The sequence below is a fragment of the Phragmites australis genome, chromosome 2 (assembly GCF_958298935.1).
Source record: "Phragmites australis chromosome 2, lpPhrAust1.1, whole genome shotgun sequence".
Classification (NCBI taxonomy): domain Eukaryota; kingdom Viridiplantae; phylum Streptophyta; class Magnoliopsida; order Poales; family Poaceae; genus Phragmites; species Phragmites australis.
In genome coordinates this window covers 16907495-16913494 of record NC_084922.1, presented here as the reverse complement: position 1 = coordinate 16913494, position 6000 = coordinate 16907495, and positions in this window count along the sequence as shown.

The window sequence follows — 6000 nt, the reverse complement described above, 5'->3', positions numbered from 1 at the left end:
GTGGACGAGCTGCCCGCCGTGCTATGGGCTAATCAGACTACGCCAAGCCGCGCCACCGGGGAGACTCCGTTCTTCCTCGTCTATGGCGCCGAGGCAGTCCTCCCCTCCGAGCTCACTCTGGGCTCCCCTCGGGTGCATGCATATTCTGAGGGTGGGCAGGAGCAGCAAAGGCGCGACGACGTTGACTACCTGGAAGAGCGCCGGCGGCGTGCCGCCGTCCGGGAGGCTCGGTACCAGCAGAGTCTGCGGCGATATCATCTGCGCCATGTCCGGGCCCGATCTCTCGAGGTGGGGGACCTAGTTCTCCGACGCGTCTAGTCACGCGAAGGAATGAATAAGCTGTCCCCTATGTGGGAAGGTCCCTTCACCGTGATCGGGGTCCCGCGAGAGGGTTCTTTCAGGTTGGCGACAGAGGATGGGCAGCCACTCCCGAACCCGTGGAACATCGAGCACCTGCGCAGGTTCTACCCGTAGATGGCCATGCTCGCGGCTCAAGTCAGCCAGGCCGGGGGCTTCCCCCCGCACAAGCTGACCAGGGGCTCCACCCATTGGGTAAGTCACCGTCGTCCAACCTTGTAAAAATTGTAAATTCAATATCTCAATAGGCAGTCGCTATGTCAAATTCATTTTTCTGGATTCCGTATGTTTAATCTGTCTGGTGAGGTGCTCGGTTGTGCGAGAAAAAGTTCGCTCTCTCATTTTCCCCGCTGATAAAAGAATCTCAATCGGTTTGCATGCGGGCAGTTGCTGCTGACTTACGTCTGGCATGGTAGGCTGTGGTATTCGGTGTCGTGGCAGGCTCCCGGGCACTACCAAGTTCCGGGGCGCTCTGGGTAATCCTATCGCTCGAGCTGCTCGAGTAGTCCGGAGCTCAGGCCCCCGGAATGGGCTGTCAGTGCTCGGTCTGGTCTGTCATACCCGGGCGCCACCGAACCATAGGACATCTGGGTTATGCCTCTGTCCGCTCTCATCCACCGGTTTGGGTATTCAAGAGGTCTCGGGTCGAAAACGAGAGCAGTTTATAACAAGTACCGCACTAACAGAGCGCACCAGGCAAAGAAATTCCCTATTCTCTCTTAAGTCACAGGCCGACAATCAAGAGCAGCTCGACCGCGAGGGCTTCAACGCCCCGGTCTCTGGTCGGCCCCAAGGGTTCTCGGGTGGTCCTACCACTTAGGCATGAGTGGTCGAGATCACCCGATCCTGGGATCCTCGCGTGCCTCTGGGCGCTCGGGTACTCCGCTGAAGGAACCAAGTCCCCGGGCACCCCGAGCTCGGAAGCATACACCCCTCCTGGATCAGTTGGTCGGAAGGCCGACAGCTGTCCGGTGAGTGGTTACATTCAGACAAGTCTGCGTTCAATAATTTTATGTTCCCGAGTCATCCTCGGGGGCTCTCGCATTTTAATCTGCTCGGCGAGATGATCCCCTCGGGCACAAAACCCTACCGTGTGTCTACTTTTTCCTGGAACGACAGAGCGGTTCATAGAAAGGAGTACCACGCGTACGGTAATGTCTGACCGAAGCCCTTCGTGGTGGTCGTGGTGTTCGGTCCGCTTTTAAAGACCCCGAGCACTACCGAGTCCTTGGGTGCCCTGGGTAATCCTATCGCTCGAGCTGCTCGAGTAGTCCGGAGCTCAGGCCTCAAGGGCGGGCTGTCAGTGCTCGGTCCGGTCCGTCTTAAGCCCAGGCACCACCGGACCACGGGGACTCTTGGTCACATTTCCGCCCGCACGCGTCTCCCATCTACTATCTGAGTGGTCGCGAGGTGAAAAAGTGTTCACCGGTCACGGCGTGTTCCGTGCTGAATCGATCTATCTCCCGAGCAAGGAAGTTCGTGTCTTTGTCTTTTAACTCAGACGATGCGGACCCGCGAGAGCTCGAGGGCTGAATGCGCAAACAACAGCAATCGGGACAACTTCGTTCTCGGGGATGGGAAGGTCGGGAACAGTCCGACTGAGTACTCCCCGGGACTTCAAGTCAAAACATCAGAAGGAACATCAAGCATTCAAGAACACTAGAGTTGCGAGCCCAAAGAAAAGCTGCCATTATATTCACAAGGCACATACAAGCATTTCTGAGGGATCACTCCCATATTTACATCCGTCAAGACAACAACAAAAGAAAGAAAAATGACTACAAAAGGTCTAGTCGGCTGCGGAGGCGGTAGCTGAGTCTTCTGAGTCATCCCCGGGGGCTGGCGGCGGTGGCACTTCCCGCCTAAAGCCAGCCGCCACTTCGGCAGCGGCACTCCGAACCGCTTCCCGGGTAGCCTCTCCCTCGGCTTCAACCACTCCTTCCCGCGCCGGCTCCAGCGGGAAGTTCGGGTCTCTACTTCGGTAGCACGCCAGGACGTGCTCGGCCACCGCGTGGGCCAAGCCGCGTCCCTCCTGGGCGGCGAGTTCTTGGACAGCCCAGGGCAGGGCCTCGAGGCGCTCGCAGACCTGCTGAAGCCCTAACACTTGTCGTGTGGGGCTGTCGCTCTTCTGGTCTTCAACGAGCCGTCCGAGGCCGCCCTTCTCCACGGCCCGCCGCATCCGCCGGAGTATATCCTCCAACATATGCTGTAGGTTGACCCGCGAGACGAACGCGGTCTCGAGCTTCTCCTTGGTAGCCCGCAGCTGCGCCTCAAGTCCTTGGTCCCCGGCCGGGCCAGAAGAACCGCCGACGGTTGCGGAACTGGCAGCCTGCTTCGACTTCGCCACCAGCTCAGGCAAGGCGTGCTCACGGGCGGTTAATTCCGCCTCGTGCTTTGCATTCTCCTCCGCCCTGGTAGCAGCGGCCGTGGCCGCCGCGGCAGCCTCGCCTTCTCGACGACTCAGCTCGCCCTCCCGCCGGGCCAGCACGTCCTCCTGTTGGGTCATCAAATCCTCCCGGGCACCAAGATCCGCCGCTGAGATCTCATTGTCCACCTCTCGAAGGGAGATGTCCTCCTCCCAGTGGCGGATGTCTTCTTCAATCTTCCGGAGGTTGTCTTCCCAATGCTGGAGGTCGGCGCGCGTCTGATCAGCCTCCCCCTCCCGACGGGTCAGCTCGGCCCGGAGCTCCTCCATCGCCTTCTCGCGGACTGCGACCGCCGTCTCCTTCTCCTGCGCCTGCCCCATCCTGGCAAGGGCCTCAGCAGCCTGCTGTCTCGACGCCTCAGCCAGGCGGGCGGCGTCTTCTCGCTCCCGCGCGGCCTTCAAAATTTCTTGTTCCCGCGCGACCTCCGTGCGGGTATCCTCCAGGAGCTTCTATTCCCGCGCGACCGCCGCGCGGGCCTCCTCCTGGGAGCTCGCGAGCTGCGCCCTCTCCGAAGCTAGGCGGGCGCGCTCAGCTTCGAGCTGCTCCTCCTTTGCATCCACTACCGCGCCCAGCCGCCCGACCGCCACCTGGACGCCTTCGATCGCGGCCAGGAAGGGGTCGGCGGGCTGGCCAGGCGCTGGTGGGGCGTTGGCCTCCCTGCAGATCGCCTCCGGGGGGTCCGAGGTCTCCACGGGACACCACACCACCATCCGCCCCGGGCTCTGTCTGCCCGGGGTAGGTTCCGCCGGTGCTGAAGACTCGGACGGCAGCCGCATCCCCGCGTCGACCACCACGTCCGCCGGCCCCGGCAAGGCTGCTACCTCCACCGTCATCCGCCCTGGGCTCTGCACGCCCGGGGTAGGTTCCGCTGGCGCCGAGGACTCGGATGGCTGCTCTGTCCTCCTCTCGGCCGCCACCTCCACCGCTCTCCCAGTGGCCGCCATGACTGTTTGCGCCCCCACCGTCCCTGCATCCGCATGCGTCGACGCGGCTGGCGGGCTCGGCTCTGGCCTCGGCGCCCGCGCCCCTTCAGTCGCGGTGACGCCTGCGGTCGGCCTGCGGGAGATAGGTGAAGATCAAAATCAAAGCTCAGTTCGGGCAAGAAGCACCCAAGAAAGAGCAAAGAAAGAAACTTACCGGTACTGCCATTTGGCTGCCGGGAGCCTGAAGTCTGGATCCGGCGGCGCCGGCCCAGAGTCCTACCGCCGCCTCTTCCGCTAGGGGCTCGGCGGGGTTGCCGCGCGACTCTCAGGCGCCGGCGCAGGCCCCATCCGCACAAGCCGCGGCTCCAGCACCGGGAATGCCGCCCCTGCCGAAGGCGACGGCGGAGAATCCGGCACCGAGATGAAGACTCGGGGACGCTTTCCCCGATCCCCCGGCTCCACCACCACGGCAGTATCGGAGGCGCCCTCCTCCCTAGCACGGTGGCTGCTGCCTGCAGCGGCCCCGTCGCCAGCCCGTGCCGAGCTGTTTGTAGCCTCCTCGCCGAGCAGCTCGTCCAAACCAGGGAGCTCGGAGGCCTCGGGGCTCCGGCTCCTCGGCCGGTCCACGGGCCCCTGGGCGTCGAACTCCGGTAGCCGCGCCTTGATCGCCGCCCGATCGGGATTGGCGCAGAGCGCCATCTCCGGCCACAGGAGTTCCGCCCGGCCCATGTCTTCTACTCCAGTGATCACCCGCGTCATGCCCCTCAGCTCCGTCGGGCCAAGGTCCCAGCTTGCGCCGATTTGGGTCCAGGTGATGTCCTCTGACCCGGTGTAGAACCAACACGGCTGGGCCCGCTCCCGCAGAGGCGCCAGACGATGGCGCAGGAAGTCCACCACCACCATGACAGAAGTCAGCCCGGAGTCGCGCAGGAGCCGGATGCGCTCCAACACCGGCTCCAGCCTCGCGTCTTCTGGCGGCGGCGCCTCCCACGTCGATCTCCGAGGTTCCGCCGCCGCTTCTGGTAGTTCGAGGCGCTCGTGGGGGTCGACGTCGACGAAGAACCAGTCTCGTCGCCATTCCTCCCACTTGCTGCGTAGTACCTGGGGGATGTAGTGCTCCCCCAGGCTGTCCCGTAGCCGAAGGTTGAAGCACCCCGCGACATCCGCCGTGGAGTGCCCTCTCTTCTTCCCCACCGGCCGAAGGACGAAGAAGTGTCGAAGCAGCGTCGCCGAAGGCGCCACCCCCACGAACATCTCGCAGAGGTGTGCGAAGATCGCCAACACCACGACGGAGTTGGGGCTCAGGTGCACCAGTTGGATGCCGTAGGTCTCGAGCATTTGAAGGAAGAAAGTGGAGAACGGCGGCACCAACCCCGCCACCACGAAAGACGTGAAGAGAACGATCCGCCCGGGAACGGTCGTCGCCGGCGTTAGGCTCGCCGGCGTCACCACCACAGCTCCCTCTTGCCCCTCAGGCACCAGCAACTTCCTGATCTTGGCCACCGCCTCTTCGTTCCTTAGACGAGACTCCGGCAGAATGCTGTCTGGAGCCTTGTCCCGACGGCCTCCTCCGACCCTCGGCATCTCGGCAAAAGTGAAGGTGTTTTGGTGGTGGTGTGCTCCGGTCGCCTGAAAATTTCCTAAGGGCTTCGGAGCACGAAAAAGGCAAGAGCAGGAGTGCAAGAAGGCGTAAAGAGGGGGACGGACCGATCCCCTCCCCCTTTTATATCTCAAGGTTCAAATATTGTCGCCCAACGGTTCGCTCGGCGAAGCACCGCCTCGATCGACGCAACCGCCAGGCGAATCTCCCGCCGATCGTGCGGCGTCTGCAGCTGCCCGTACGGTCGTCATACCCTTCGGGAGTTGTGTGGACACGCGTCTACTCGTTTCCCCGCTGGGTCGTACCCGAGGCCCGGGTCTAGAAAGGCCACCTCTTGAAAGCCTGCCATGTGGCGTCCACGCCAGCCTCGGCCTCGGCCGCGACGAAGGGTCCATCCGCAGTCTCCGTGCCATCGCCTACCAATGGGCCCAGGGGCTACTGTCGGTGTATCGGGAACCAGGGGTCCCTGAGTCCCGAGACCAGGCCGGCCGGCCGCCACGTGTCGTCATCCCGCGAGGTCCCCCCCCCCCCTGCAGGATGAGGAAAATCTAAGTTCCGGGAGAAGGTGCACGGGGCCACAGCCTCTGGTTCCCGAGCACCCCAGTTCCCCGATGACCCACAGACTCCAAGTACAGGGAAGAAAGTGCTCGGAAGGGTTCCCCCTCGCTCCCAAGTACCATGGTCCCCCGATAGG